The sequence below is a fragment of the Acipenser ruthenus genome, chromosome 11, assembly GCF_902713425.1.
Source record: "Acipenser ruthenus chromosome 11, fAciRut3.2 maternal haplotype, whole genome shotgun sequence".
In the NCBI taxonomy this organism is placed as follows: Eukaryota; Metazoa; Chordata; class Actinopteri; order Acipenseriformes; family Acipenseridae; genus Acipenser; species Acipenser ruthenus.
In genome coordinates, this window is record NC_081199.1 from 43,569,476 (window position 1) to 43,584,143 (window position 14,668).

A 14,668-nucleotide genomic window follows, 5' to 3' on the forward strand; every position below is an offset into this window, starting at 1 on the left:
GTCGGCAGAAAAAAACTTTTCTAAAAGTGTGTCCATTTATGGGGCTTATAAAAAAAATTACAGTTTTTAAAAAAGTGTGCAAATTGCACATTAGTGTAAACAGCATTGTAACTTTTAACACCGCTGTGTGATGAACGCGTTTAGTGAATCCACCGCAGCAGTTTCTTATTAGTTTGGGAACATTTTCATGTTTGTTTTCTGTTCACGCCAGTAGTGCAAATTATTCAGTAAATTGCAGTTAAACAAGTGTGTGTTTGTGCTTTACTGTATCTTAAAGCTGACTATATGTTCCTTAGCTGCTGGAAAAGAACAATACATGAATACAAGCTACAGCTAACTTCCCTCCCAAGCTGCGTCTTCACTGCTGGATTCCAGCAAGCCCATCCCATCTGCTATAGCAAATGAACTCTGGAGACGGGGGGGTTAGGGGGTAGATTGAAAACAGATCGGGCTGCACATTTCTTTCTCACACCCTCTCCACCTCCATTAAAAAAACACAGGAAAAAAGAGCGTGTTCGCTGACAAAACACGAAGCAGCAGGCATCGTTTTAAAGGGCTCGAGAAGTTTGCCTAATCGCAGCGATGCACCGCAGAAGCACCCCGGGACACGCTATAGCGCTGCCGCTCCGCTCTGAACTTTATGAATGAGCCTCCTTCTGAGGAAGCAAACTTACATCGAGCTTTGCTAACCCCCCCATCTCTCCTCTTTGTTTTTTAAACAGTGACGTTATCATTTTAGATGGATTTTCTTCGCATATTAAGATGGACATGCATTTTGCTGATTTCTGATTGACAGAGTATTCTGTGAATTCGATCGCATTATTCGGTGTCACATTGTAAAGATCACTCGTGGATCGGACAAAGTGAATATAGTGACGCACTGGGATCCGATTGCAGAGACGCTGTGCAGAATCTCTAACATCACCAGGTACAGTTACAGAGTTTCGATTTGATTTCATCATGTGTCTGTTCTTTTGTGATATGCACTGTTACCTCATTACTGTGTGAGTTGGCCGCCGTGCTTTGTGAAGTTAAACTGAATTATTAGGCTGCCTCTTAAAAGTTTTGGAAGATGGTTGCGCTGTCAAAGCTATTGGATCTGTTTTGAAACGTGCAGTCCAGCCCGCTTTCATATTAACACAGGTAGCAGGCTTGGGTAGCTCAAATGTACAGCCGCGATTGTTTGAAACACAATTGCAGTAACAGCTATATAGTTGGTTTATTGGTTGTTTTAAATGAATAATTTAAACACATGCTTTTGGAACTTGTCAACTGCCATTTTCGTTTTGTTTTGTTTGTGTACAAAAGGGACGTAGTAATATAATATTACTTTCGCAAGTTTACATTTGACCTTACAACTTCCTTGGCACTGGAATCCCAAAAATGCTGCTTTTGCAATTGGATCCATATGTGAAGAGATTGTGATCAATAAAGTCCAGCGCGCCAATCTCATTAGCTACTTGGAAGCCACGAAAGTTTCCAAAGTGATCGTCTGGATCAGGAAACAGAAAAAAAACAAACACTACAGACAGCAATTGCTGCAATTATCTTCTAAATGCTGCATTTCTCCAAATTTAATTTATTTTATTTCTCGTTTCATCGGGACCTGAAAGATTTTTTGGGTGCATATGCATCTTCACCCAGCCTCATCTGTTTGAGAGGACATCCCGTGAGCTACATTTCTGTTTTCTGAAGTTTACAATTTTAAAATAAATGTACTGATTATTTATAAACATTTTCAGGTCGAGGGAGTGTTTGTGGCAAAACTGCAGTGAAATAACACGAGACTGTAGACTTAGCGAAATGATGAGTTCTTAAACAAAAAAACACTCATCTCGCTGCTTACGTCTCGGCATGCCTTGTGCAAATGCGCTCTCCAGTAGTTGAGTGGATGTGATGAGAATCATTTTAGTTCGTCAACTTTGTTTGTCTTAAATATAGTTTATATAATTGAAAAGCAACTTTTATTTCTGGTTTTCATCAACAACAAAAAAAGCAGCAGCAACAACAACTACATTTCATCCAGTCTGAGTTGATTTGAAGTGTTGCTGTGTAATTTGTTACGTAGCGTGTGTGGTTGTGTGTGTCAGTGTGTGTGTGTGTGCTTTTAAGACGTTTGGTTTTATTTCTCAACATTGTGGTGCTGGTGCAGTTTAAAGAACTTTACATTTGCTGAAAACAAAATACTACAGAAGATAAACAGAATAATTTTGTCTCAAGTATGTCGAATAAAAACCGCCTACTAAATCTTTTAAGGTCAGAAGCTAGTTCTCTAATTGTTGGAAGTGTGCGGGAATGCCAGGGCCAGTGGTTAGTTAGCTCTTTATTCACTCTCACAATTACTCAAATTATTTATGCTTTCTGTGCTGCTCAAGCCCTGCCATGCTTACTGAATATTTTTGTTCTCAAAACAGTTTAATGAACTATAGTGATCACTGTAAATTAGACTCAAAGCGCTTAGCGTGTTTATTTTAATATGCTACTAATTCGCTACTAACAACCAAACGAGCAAGATGGGCTGAATGGCCTCCTCTCGTTTGTAAACTTTCTTATGTTCTTATGAATGTTCCATTTAGAATGCTGCTGTCAGTTTTTATCTCAGCTCAGTGATATTGTTTTTTCAGTGGGTGCTGAGGGAGTTACATTTTCTTAGCACCAATCATCACAAACCTAAAGCATTCACTATTATCTGAGGGTATGTAAAAATACATTTTAAAAACATGAAACTGCAGCAAAATTCTTTTCACAAAAAAATGTGCTAAAGAAAGTTGGTGGGAAGTTTTCTTTTTTAAAATGTGTGTGTCTGATCGGAATCATTAGCATAAGAAAAAAGTTTAGTGCATTTCCTATTGTGCTGAATGAAGAGTTCCAGCAGTCAGGCAGAAGAGACTGAAAAGATGTTAAGAAATGATGGGCTATTCAGATTATTCAGCAGCCCAAAGCTCTGGTCCTGAGACTCTGGGCTGTGTGATCGGGATGCCACTTTCATCTGCCTACCCACCATTCTGCTGCGCTTTTCATACATTCCACTTTTTTTGTCAGGTTTTATTGATTGGGTTTTCTTCTCTGGATATCTGTAGAAAATGTAATGACCCACACTCAGTAAAAAAAAAAAAAAAAAAAAGGTGTCAGAAAAACTCTGACACGCCAAAGAAATGAGTCGCGCAGCGGGATTCTTTAGGAAACTATGAACAGAGGCAGAGTACAAACTCCCCACTGGGTCAATTCAAAAACTTAGAGGAAGAACTGAACTGCTTTACCATACCAGACTGAGTTCAGTACCAATTAAGCTTTGTCTCATAAACTGCAAGTGATGGACTCCTCCCAAACATGTCCCCCCTTTGCCAAACCCAAATTTGGCAAGGCTGTCAAATTAAATACTGAACTAGTCACTTGTTGTTGTAATATGTTTATAGGCGATTAGCAGTTTGCCTATATAGGTTAGTTATTTTCCAGCACAACTTCTGGGAAAGATACAGCAATTGCAAGCCAAGCAGTTTAACAAGGACTGACTCTGGTATCAAAGTGCTGTGCTGTGATTCACAGCCGCAGTATTTAAATGCATTTCATTCATTCTCATTCTCTTACACTCATTTCACCACACGGTTCGGCTGTTTTTAATGTTAATCACACATGTTTGAAATATGTACACTTACATCTTCAGGGTACGCATTTGATATTCTCCAGGTCACATGAAACCCTGTAATTAAATCACTTAATTATTTTTTATTTTTTTATTGTCATTTCTGCTGACATTTACATTTGTGTTAATCCTTCCTCTGTAATTGAACAACAAACTAGAACAGCGTTGGGACTCTTTGCACCTGATAGCTTGCTCTTGTCAACTATTTGTTTAGCCTCTTCTGGCCTCCATCACTGACAGCCTGTGCCAGTCCTGCCTTAAACAACCATCAACTAAACGCAGAGTGACAGTCAGTTTAACCAACTAAAAACAACATGTTAGGTTGTAATAAGGGCTACTCAAGTACAGCAAACACCCCCACCCCCTCGCCCTAATTCACTGCATTATGGGATTTTATTTAGAATCTGAATAGACCACTTTCTCCATATTGTGGTGACACAGAGATTGTTGAGAAACCGCAAAAGCAGTTTCTTAAATATTGTACCCCCTTTGGAGAGGAATACAAGACTGCTGTCTGCTGTCCTAATCCTAACACCCCCCACCCCGTCATTCTTTGTATCGTGTTCTAAATGGGAACGTGTCTTTGAAGTCAAAAGACAGGCATTCTGGAAAGACACAGAGGTAACAGTTACTATATTGTTAACCTAAATAACACAGGTACACAAATCATAGTATTGGAACATGTTGAAGGGGCAGCACTTCCCAGAAAGAAAAGGAAATACTGGTCTAGATAGGGTCCCTGTTTAGCAGCTTCTTTTTCTTTTTAAATAAATCTGTTCTGTGAGCACATTTTATGAGAGCCTGTGTGCAGTTAACTACTGTAGTGTAAAAAGAGCATCATTCTTCAAGTGTGCGATAACGTCTCTCTGCGCCACTGACAATACAATATCCCCTGTAGATGAAGAACTGTAATGGCAGCTGAAGTACACTTGGGTTGGGTTGAATTGATTGGGACTGAATGGCTATTAGGGGGATTTAAAAAGGCAGCGCTGTCCGAGCTTGTCTTGAGCGCACTAGAAACATGCTCAGGGAGATGAGAAGCGGGGTCCGCATTCATTTCAAGGGGTGCTCTTTAAAACTGGCCTCCTGTTGTTTGCCTTGCTAGTCAGAAACAATCTCCTCATTTCCACTCTGCATCCTGTCCGTTCTGTCTGAAGTGTCTGAGGTGAAGTAGAAGTGCTTCGCATCCGCTTTGCAGCTTCTTTCTGGATAATAACAATTTACATTTCTTTACTGTGAACAAAACGATAAAGTGAAAATAAAATCCAGTGTGCAATGCACAGGCTCAGTGCAAATGGGAAGGAAGAGAAATGGTTTCTCCCCTAAACTTTGTGAATCACAGTATAGAAATGGCACAAATGCAGTGAAATGGTCAAAAGCCGCTGATCAGTCACCACCAATTTGAACTGTAACTAATTAAAAATGCCACTGGTACTCAGATTGCATTCTAGTTGTAACATTATAGGAGTAGGGGCTGGCAGATATTTATTGAAATGAAGTACATTCCAGTCCCATCAAGCCTGTGCATTGCTGCCTGCCCACAAAGTAATAAGAGTTCTAATTACATGAGTGCCTCACAGAGCTCTAGTGTTTATGCTTTTTCACCCCTTCCAGCTACCACCCTGATCATATTTTCCTAAAGCACTGTCTGTAACTGCACTGCAATAAACAAGATGCACTTTTCAGTGTCAGTACGCCAGCACTCAACATACTGCATTGATTGCACAATTCAGAGGGTGGGAACCTTACGAATTCTGAACAACTCATTAAAAAATATGTAGAATCCCCTTGTTTAAATAAACAATGAACTTATTTTACAGTCGCTACATTCACTGCACTGCTTATAGTTTACATTTTAAAACAACATTGGAATCATTTGGATTTTATAATTAAACAGCACTCACAAACATTACCCTCGCAGTAAACATTACCCTCGCAGTAGTGCATACCTCAAACCTGGCATGAGCCTGATTATATACGTTTTGACAACCATTTTTTGATGTCGGCCAGACAACTAGTCAATGCACCTACAGCTGAGTTGTCCCCTGGTTTAAATGATAAATACAGCTGATTGTCATCGGCATAGCAATGGAAGTTTACCTCATAACTTCGAGCAATATCCCCCAAGGGCAACATGACACACCCTGTTTAATAGTGGTATTGAGTACCTGATTGCGAATGTCAGCAGTTTTTTTTATTAAAGTGATTCATGAAATCGTCACAGTCAAAAGTAGTCAACAGAGGGGACTCAGACTGTGGATTAGTTAATTTAGCTAGAGAATCAAATAAAACTCTGGGATTATTCAAATTGTTATCTATAAGATCTGAGTAGTAGGCTGATCGGGCAGAAGATAGAGTGGCCCTCTATTTCAAAACATTATCCTTCCAGGCATGGAAGTGGATTGTAATTGGGTGTCTCTCCATCTACGTTCTGATGCACGACACACACATTTAAGTGCACGAGTTGTCTCTCATTAAACCAGGGGGAGAATCTTTTAAGAGCCATTTTCCGTTTTTTAAATGGAGCTGCCGAGTCTAATGCGCTACAAAGAGTGGCAGTGAAACTATCTACCAGTTCTTCAGCTGATCCTGCTTGTGGGAGACCTGAAGCAGACAAAGCTTCTGAGAACAACTCAGTGGTTCATGAATTATAAGAGCGAGTTTTAATATAGCGTGTTTGCTTGACAGGACCAGGTAATGATAACTCAAAAAGTACAGCACAGCGGTCAGAGAAAGTGAGATCAGTAATTAAAATATTCTGTACATCTAAGCCATGAGAAATGACTAAATCCAGTGTATGTCTGTGCTCATGGGTAGAGCCGGTAACATGCTGTGTAAATCCTAGTGACTCCAACAGTAATATCAAAGTTCTTGCAAGAGGATCCTGACCCACATCAACATGTATGTTAAAATCCCCTACCACCAAAATCCTATCATGCTTAACAATCAATGATGATAACACATCTCCGAATTCAGAAATGAAAAGGGAATTAGGTCTTGGTGGCTGATAGATAACTACAGTATAGCTAGACAGTGGACTAGAAACAACAAGTGATAACATTTCAAATGAGGAATAGCCTTCAATCTGCAATTATTTAGTACAAATTCAATGCCGAAGATGGTGGCAATATCTCCTCCTCGCCCTGTGGGTTGTGCCTTTTGACAGAAGGAGAAGCCTGATAGGCAAGCCTGTACCAGGGGAGCATTCTTGTTGTGTTTCAGCCAAGTCTCTACTAATGCTAAACTATCTATATTACATTCCAAAAAAAATTGTTAATTAAGACAGATTTATTTGCTAAAGATCTAGTATTAAGTAGTCCCAGTCGTAGAATCACTTTAAAACTCCAGTTCTCAGACAAACGCCAGCTTAATAACCGGCTATTTAGAGAGAACAGCCTGCTAAAAGCTTCACAACCCCTGCCAATAACAGGAAGAGGTCCTGATACAATTATCTTTTTGCCTAAGAGTTTTAATTTATTAATAAGAGACTTGAAGTCCTTCTTGAGGATCTTAGATTCTCGAAGTCGGATATCATTTGTGCCGCACGCACAATTACAGTAGAGGACTCTTTATGTTGATTAATTAAACTGCTGTATCACACACCCTAGCACCTGGGAAACAGTTATATTCTGATTCTTCCTGAAAGCTCTATCAGCATATTTAACGATGGAGTCCCCCACTAACAGAACTTCCTCAGAATGGTTCTCTAGTTCAGGTTCCTCATGTTCCACAAGAGCCTCAAATGTATTTCTGGTGTTTGGTTTAGGCACAGATGGAGCAGCCCTAGCGATAGAACCTTGTCTAACAGTTATCCAGTCATTTCTGTTAGATAGGTGGGATGGAGATGCTTCATGATCCAACCCCTCCCTTGGGGGGGGGCTGTATACCCTCGGATATAAGATTCTGTGGGGCCAGAAGCACTATCGACTTCGATATGGCTTAGACAAGCAAGCTCTACTGGTCTAGAATTATTGAAAGTCTCCTCGATAAACTGTTCAGAGTTGAGTGGCTATATGTTTTTCAACAGTAGTTATTTCAACTACGCGTTCCTGATTAATATTACATTTTTCACATGTAAAATCACTAACATATTCTAAGCAGCTTACCACGGTGAACATATTACTCTGATTATAAAGTCTTTATCATCCATATCACAAGACATTGTAGACATTAATAAATAAGTCAAAATAAGCAAAACAATCTAGAAGTAAAAAATACAAAAATAAATGAATAAATAAATAAAATAAAAAATAAAGTTAGTTAATGGTAATCACGATATTTGTTTTACTTTACTGGAACTGGAGCACACTACCATAAATGAATGGAGTGCAGGCCGGAGTCCCTGAACTTTCCTGCTGGGAAAGGCAAGCACTGCTGGAACAAGAGACGGCTGCAGGTAGATGGAAGGCAGGCCTCAGACACTGAGCTTTCCTGCTTGTGATTTCTGCCCCAACGAGAGATGCGCGGGGCAGTCAGGTCGTGTTTGTCGTGCAGGGGCTCGTACTGCGAAGATTCCCTTTTTTTGTTTCCACTTTCAAATGAGTTGTAGATAGCACTGCTGGACTCTCAAGTACTGCAAGTCACCTTTGTGCCGATTCAAGTTTTTACTTTTGATCGCATGATGTCACTTTAGAGTTATTTTGTGCCGACTCTGTTTCTTAATAGCACTCTAGGATTAATGTTGATTATAACACACAATCTCTTTTATTATTTCTCTGTAACTTGAATGTGACTGTGATTTTGTTTCACTGATAACAATGTCCAAAAAGAAGCAGCTCTTTGTTTTTCATTCACACCGAACACAAAAAGTGAGTGAAGTTAAATGTATTTAATTAAATCGTACTTAAGAGAAAACTATTATTTGCAAAACAGGTAATCACATTTTTGCAACGAGTCATTAAGATTTTAAAATCGGGGAAAATCTATTTAAACTTAATTAACTTTTAAGGGACATCAAGTGATCAAAAACTAAAAAAACTAAAATGAAGAGCCCCAGTTACACTGGGGCACTGTGCCTTTACACAGGGCTCTCCAACCCCAGATCTGGAGAGCCCCAAACCTGCAGGTTTTCTAGGTGTCATCAATGGAACATGTTAATCTTGACTAATTAAGCCAATAATTGGTTCAATTAAGTAACTGTGAGCTCAGTTGAAATGAAAACCAGCAGACCCTGTATCTCTCCAGGACCAGGGTTGGAGAGCCCTGCTTTGCAGTGTTCGTACAGCAGACTGTGCAGGGGACCAGGTTAATTGGACGTTCGCGCTGCACATTCCTGGTGCGCAGTGGGTCCAAACATTTTGGCAAACGCTGAGGATCCAGAGCATTAATCGCTCATCAGCTTTTAACACTTAAATAAACTGTTCACACTGCTAGCTGAATCTGAAATGCTCTGGTTCAGGTTGGCTGTGAAGATAATATCAGAGACACATAGTTGCTGTGCATTGATATATAACTGTGCCGACATGGCAATCAGTCCAGACTGCAGTATGACTGGTATGTGTGTATCAATTAGTGTTTAAATAGAGAATATGGGTGGCAGTGGAAACAGTTATCTAAACAAAAAAAATAGTCATGGCAACATTACAATTGTACAGTATAATCTTGTCAAAGGCAGTTTGATCAACAATTGCTATAATCCCACTTTTCTGTTTATTTAATAAAGTGCTAGCGTTCTGTCAGTGTCACTTCAAAATGGCTTAGCGGCCACTCAAGTATATGACTAATAATGTTCATAGATAGAGAGATAGACAGACAGACAGACAGATAGAGATAGAGATAGATAGATAGAGATAGACAGACAGACAGACAGATAGATATAGATAGATATAGAGGTAGATAGACAGAGATAGATAGATAGATAGGTAGGTAGGTAGATGGATAGATAGATAGATAGGTAGGTAGGTAGATGGATAGATAGATAGAGAGATATAGATAGATAGAGATAGATATAGATAGATAGATAGATAGCTAGATAGATAGGCTGTGTGGTCCAGTGGTTAAAGAAAGGGGCTTGTAACCAGGAGGTCCCCAGTTCAAATCCCACCTCAGCCACTGACTCATTGTGTGACCCTGAGCAAGTCACTTAACCTCCTTGTGCTCTGTCTTTCGGGTGAGATGTAATTGTAAGTGACTCTGCAGCTGATGCAGTTTACATACCCAGTCTCTATAAGTTGCCTTGGATAAAGGCGTCTGCTAAATTATAAACAAATAAACAAATGCTAAATAAACAAATAATAATACACACACACACACACATTTTATTCTCATAACCATTGCATAAACGGAGTCAAAGAGAAGTCAGAAATCTGAAATGTCTTAGTGATGACTGTTAACCATCAGGCCATCTTCTTTTCAACCACATTTGGAAAACCTCTGGAAGATTTCAGATGTGGGTGGCAAGCTCAAGACAATTGTTCCATTTTTTAATCTCCTGTTTTCATTTCTCCTAGCAGTGAACTTTTGTAGAGTAGGTGGGTGTTTTTTTTTCTGTTTGTGTTTAGTTGAATTACACAGCAGTGCCCATTCGCACAGTCACGTTTAGCTGGCTTCTTATTTCTTTTACAGAACGACGTTGGTGCCACAGGTGCGTACGTTTGCATTTTAGTTTGATCGTAAGTGACATGTGTTATTCTTCCGAAGGGGCTACTTTTTAAATGGGAAATTCTGATTGTCTGACAGGCTAGTGTAACCATGGCAACCTTTTTAAATCATGTATCGAGGAAGTACTGCAACATAAATCAATTTTACTTTTGTAACTTCTGGGGGGAAAAAATGGTTAATTCAAACCATAACAGCTTTACTCAAAATGACATTGAAATCAGAAAAACTAAATATGTTCGCCTTTGTGAAAGTTAATTATCGGTGGGGCAAGCCACAGTAACATAAACCTTGTATCGTATGACCTATTTTAAGCTGCCTTTTCATGTTTCTACAAAAGTCTGTTTTGACTGTATTGAATTGTACTTTTTGGATGGGGGTATGTTACTCATTATGTCCATACATTATGATGAAATTGAAAAGCAGGGAGCTGTAGCCAGACCACAGACTCCTTACTGACAGACTTGAAGACGAGCCTAACATGTGGTACTCAAGCCCCATGTGTTAGTGTTTGGCACGCAGCCCCTCAATCCAGCCGAAGGGCTGCCTACGTAGACAATGCTATGGGTCAGCTCTCAGACAAAACCCCTTCTAGTTCTTCCACACCTCCTTGCAATGAAGCTGATCATATAAGCTGGGACTGCAGTCTTCATTCTTCAATCGATCAGTTTCTCCTGCTTAGAACACTCAATCCGAAAACGTCCGCTTCTATTAGTCTTCTTTTAAAGTAAATGAAAGTCAGCTGCTAGTTGACAGTTTAGAGTGAAAAACATTAAGGAAAAGGAAATTAAATCTTTTTTTTTTTTTTTTTTTTTTTTTAATAAATTTGGAATCGGCAATTATTTTACCCCAGATTTTCTCCCAATTTGGAATGCCCAGTTATTATTATTCAGCTCGGCTCACCACTGCAAACCCGTACTGACTCAAGAGAGACGAAGACGAGCACTCGCGTCTTCTGAAATGAGTGCCATCAGCCGTCCGCTTCTTTTCACTCTGCAGGCCCGCCATGCAGCCACCTCAGAGCTACAGCGTCGGAGGACCATACAGCTCTGGATCGCTTACAGGCAGACCAGCAGGCGCCCGGCCAGCCACAGGGGCCACTGGTGCGCGGTGAGCCGAGGACTCCCCAGCCAACCTAAGCCCTCCCCACCCGGTCATCGCTTGGCCAATTGTGAGCCGCCCCCTGGGAACTCCCGACCACGGTCGGCTTGGATTTGATCGAGCGATCTCCAGGCTATAGGGTGCATCCTTCACTGGAAATGAAATCTTTTAAAGCAACATTTTGCCACACACGTTTAGATGCAAGTACAAAGTACTGGAAAAAAAGTGCTTAATTAAAAGGAGGGGTTTAGCGTTAAAATAAATAAATAAATAAATAAATAAATAAATAAATAAAAGATCAGCACCCTTTTGTCATGAAGCTGTGAGTCTAATTACAATGTGTTGATGAATTGCTAAACACCCATGTGTGTTGTATCCCCCGGGGGCAATCAATTACTTAAGACCCAAAACGGTTGTGTTTAGGCAGACCAACCCCTCTCCCCCACTCATCGATACCAAGCTTCGCACTCTCTGTCCAGATCACTAGACCTTCCTTAACGCGACCTTGCATGCTGATCTGATTTCACAGGAAACAATGGAGAAGGAGTTGACTCACCGTGACTCACTGGTACACTTCATTACAGGTATACAGATGCTACGAATCAGCCTTACACTAGCCAGACAGTGTCAAGGGCTCTCGTTAAATAAAAACCTTTTCATTTAACAGACAGACAGCTCTTTCCATTTGGGTGGAACATACCGCTGTTGCTAGTTGCCAAGAAAGTACTAAGACCATATTTATAGGTTTGAGTCTTGGTTCTTCCTACATATAAATCAGTTATATAGCCCAGACCTTAACTTGGCTATACGCACTGGGATGTGTGAGACAGTAACACAGATTACTTATTATTATTATTATTATTTATTTCTTAGCCGACGCCCTTATCCAGGGCGACTTACAATTGTTACAAGATATCACATTATTTTTTACATACAATTACCCATTTATACAGTTGGGTTTTTACTGGAGCAATCTAGGCAAAGTACCTTGCTCAAGGGTACAGCAGCAGTGTCCTCCACCGGGGATTGAACCCACGACCCTCCGGTCAAGAGTTCAGAGCCCTAACCACTACTCCACAGGGCTGCCCATACTTCACCTCCAGTAGCTTCAATACTATAATTCCAGTATGCCAGTCATCCATTGGTTTCAAATCTGACAATAAATAAACCAGTCTGTCCCATTTTAGACCAGTGTCTTATTAAGTCAGACATTGGTTCAATAACCTATAAATAAATGTATATTATAAGTTGTACAATTATTTTTGGCCACCAATTTAGGGTATGTCCACTGTTTAATAACAGTATGGACTGTGTGTAAGTACACACTATATATATATATTTAGCTGACTCCTTTCCAACAAGTTATTCGGCAAGCTATGAAGGCAATTATTGCACAGGTTTATTCAGAGACAGGCTAAATCCAACTGCGAGATTTCTTTCCACCCCTTTGGGGGAGACTGTGAACTTAACATCTGTTTGACATTCACAGTGCAGCCCAAGGAGATCACCCACAGGGTATTGCAGTTACTTACAGGGGGTGTGCTCAGAACCAAAGGACTGCCTCCTGCCTCGTGGAAGCCAACCAGACACAGCCTGCAAGCTTCTCCTGCCTGCCTGCTCATCTGGAAAGTCTCTTGTCCCGTGTTCTCTCTTACTCTCTCATTTGGGGGGAGGGTGGTGTCTAAGCTGCACACTTTCTTAAAGTCTGGATATCCTGTACCGCTCTGCGTTTATTTTTTGTATCAAGTTTTCTTTTTATAACAACAACCAGCAACAACCAAACAAACAAACAAAACAAACAGAAAGTATCAATCTTTGTTAAACAATCAAACAAAAACCAGAACTGTATTGTGCATTGCCAAGTTTATAAGTTTATTACTAATGCCAAACAACACACTAATTATGCTATAGTTTTTGTTTATAGAAACGTTGTCATTCCCTAGAATGACGACGTTTCTGTAAACTCATGACGGCTTCTCAAAAAAACCCATCAAAAACATCTTGAGTTTAGTTGACAGGTAACTCTGCTATCAATGAGTGTGATGAGTAGCAGTGACTGGTGTAATGACTCAGCATGAGTCAGTCCTCACCTCTGACCCCCTCCCCCCTTCCTGGAACTTTACTCTTGCTGACGAGAAGAGAAGAGAAGTGATCCAGAAACTGCTCATTGTAATGCCCTCAGTTTACTCTGTCCCTCCTGGACCTTTTTTAAAACTGTCTCGGCTGTGAGAAGGATTCAGTGCACTGCAGGAGTGGAAGTGCAGCATTCAATTCTGTCAAGTCATTTTCTAACAGCAGTCAGGTAACAAACAGTACTCCTAAATGCACAGCAGTAATAACCGCTCGATATACACTGTAGTGTGCATATGGTATAGCCAGGTCAGAACTATTTGGAAACCAATGCTGCAGAAACTAAAAAATAAACAAACAAAAAATAAAAATAAAATAAATATATTCTGCAAAATGAAAGGTTTTCATAAACCTTCAAGAAGAGAGGAAGTCTGCATTGGTCAAGCCGCAGTGGAGGCCCCAGTTATTTCAGAGCAGCTGCATTTTGCCTGTATTAATGGGTTGCTTTAACACAGGAAATGGGTTGGCCTGTGGGCTTGCTGAAGAACTCTGCTCTCCCACAGTCATAGCATCCTGAGGGGACAGTGATGGGGAATATCATACACAGACAGCTGTCCACCTGCAAATAAAACAGCAATGACCCCATCCATTTCCTTTGTGTGGAGTGAGTAATGCTTATTAACTAGAACCCCCTCCAAGTTATTCCACTTAGTACCTAATAAAGGGTCAGATTATTGGCTGAAACACACGCAATGCTTTGGGTGTCTGATATATAATGGATTTTAACAACAGGTCCAGTTGATACCTTTTAGGCACAGTTCGCTACAAACAGTGGGCATGCAGGATTTATATAACGCAGCCACATTTTGGATGGTGTTCACTCTGTCACTGTTGTTTACCACCACTAAGACACCCCCCTAACAAAACGTTTGTCTTGTGTATGGCTAATTAGACTTGTCTGGACAACAGAGAATCTGATAACTGTTCCAGCCTGTTCACACTACCTTACTAATGCGCGACCGTCACGTGTGAAACTCACGATTGTGAATAGAGTGAATGGTGATCACGTGGTGTACTAATGCGCGACCGTCACGTGTGAAACTCACGATTGTGAATAGAGTGAATGGTGATCACGTGGTGCAAACGCACATTATTCATGCGGTGTGAATAGTTTTTTTTTTTTTTTTTTGATGCTCCAGAAATTAGGTAAAAAGGACATGAAGATTTCGGGTCCATTGAATTTTGGGATTTTCATAA

At 40.3% G+C, this 14,668-nt stretch overlaps 1 protein-coding gene across 1 annotated transcript in view; it reads left to right on the top strand.

The window, feature by feature from the left end:
* The first annotated feature begins 420 nt into the window (after positions 1-420).
* Positions 421-14,668, top strand: part of LOC117426943 (zinc finger protein GLI2) — a 101,304-nt gene continuing 87,056 nt past the window's right edge. The window contains exon 1 of the mRNA XM_034045200.3: positions 421-928. The gene's annotated coding sequence lies outside the window, so the exon portion shown is untranslated. The remainder of the gene's footprint in view (positions 929-14,668) is intronic.